The sequence below is a fragment of the Otolemur garnettii genome, unplaced genomic scaffold, assembly GCF_000181295.1.
Source record: "Otolemur garnettii isolate 467f Iridium unplaced genomic scaffold, OtoGar3 scaffold00042, whole genome shotgun sequence".
Taxonomy (NCBI): Eukaryota; Metazoa; Chordata; class Mammalia; order Primates; family Galagidae; genus Otolemur; species Otolemur garnettii.
This window is the reverse complement of record NW_003852437.1, coordinates 11133830-11135508: the sequence shown is the minus strand read 5'-3', so window position 1 is coordinate 11135508 and position 1679 is coordinate 11133830. Positions and strand designations below refer to the sequence as shown.

General features: G+C 34.8%; 1 protein-coding gene across 2 annotated transcripts in view; it reads right to left on the bottom strand.

Annotated features, from left to right (window-relative positions):
* Positions 1-1679, bottom strand: part of MAP3K5 (mitogen-activated protein kinase kinase kinase 5) — a 208202-nt gene that overhangs the window by 90661 nt on the left and 115862 nt on the right. The gene's annotated exons all lie outside the window — the stretch shown is intronic.

The following is a 1679-nucleotide window of genomic DNA, read 5'->3' as shown; positions in this document are numbered from 1 at the left end:
GCCACAACGCTCGGCTATTTTTTGGTTGCAGCCGTCATTGTTATTTGGCGGGTCTGGGCTGTATTCGAACCCGCCACCTTAGGTATATGTGGCTGGCGCCTTAGCCGGTTGAGCTACAGGCACAGAGCCCCCCCAAATACTTTGAAATTAGAAAAATTAAATTTAAAAGAAAGAGGTGATAATACAAAACTTATTGTGTTACTTTCCTTTTCTTATCAGAACATGGATTCTTAAGTAACTTGAAGAGAAATTTTGTTTTAGATGCTGAAACTCTCTCAATCAGTTGAAGTATAAATATATATCGTGTATATATATTTTATAAGAGTAAAATGCCACAGTAATTAACAATAATTTTATGTACAAAACAGTTATACACTTAGATAGTTAAAGAAATAAGAAAACAGACTAATATATGGACAGTTAACAGTTACTCTCTATTTTTTAGGGATACTATCACTTTCTAAGAAGTCTTGAAATCAGGTAATGTAAATCCTCCAATTCTGGTCTTTTTCAACGTTATTTTGGTACTTCTAGGTTCTTTACATTTCATTATAAGTTTTTATCTCCACCATGTCTTGTATTATTTATGCATTTTATAAGTATTTTTTTGCTTAACAAGAAACACGCTTGTAGAATTATTGAGGGCCACTACCATCCGTAATATTAAACTGTCAGGAAAATTATCTGAGGTTTAAGAATGAGGCAAAAAGGTAGGACATTATCATTTCACTGGCAGTTAGGGACATAAGGCCACTCAAGGCCTACGGAAAGTATGGCTAGTTCATTTTACTACCTACCATCTGTTAAAGGTAAAGCAGTTTACTTGTTAACTTGGAGTTTTTTGTCCAGTAAAGATGCAAATACTTTCTGTTTCGTAGAACAGATAATCCCTAAGATTTATGACTTGTTGGACAGATGCCAGCTTTCTATTATAATCAAGCTCAGAAATCTTATGCTAACATGTCTTTGTTAAGTTATCCATGAATACTTTATCTTCTTAAGCACTCTTTCAACTAGGCATATCCTCTTACTGGTTTCCACATTAACTGAGTTAAAGAAAATCTTTTCATGTGTTCATTTTACATTTCCTGAGTCAGGATTTTACCTTTTTGAAAATTATACTTCAACAAAAACTACCTTTGAAAATTCCCACGTTACCTTTTCTTATATAACTTGAACTGTAAGTCTTTCAGGGGAAAAAAGTCCATTTGGGAACATTTCACATTTTGTGAGGACAAATTAAAAAGAGAACAGCTTTGCCACTTCATAATTTCTTAAGATGAAAAAAATTACACACATGTATAAAACAACATCCAAGATCTTCCATATGAACATAATAAAAAGTAACAAGAATGAAGGAAAAAGAAGGTATATGGGGAAAACGAGATGCTAAAAATGTGTAGCTGCCAACCTCAGATTAAATTAGCATCTCTGTATTACGTCATATTTAAAGAACAATGAACCCAAGACAAATCTAGCAGCAAACCATAATGTCAGCCTTTTGGACAGGAACCGTACAAATGTCTAATGGTAAAATTACAAACGTAGTTTTTTTTTTTTTTTGAGACAGAGCCTCAAGCTATTCCCCTGGGTAGAGTGCTGTGGCATCATGCTCACAGCAACCTCCAACTCCTGGGCTCAAGCGAGTCTCCTGCCTCAGCCTCCCAAGTAGCTGGGAC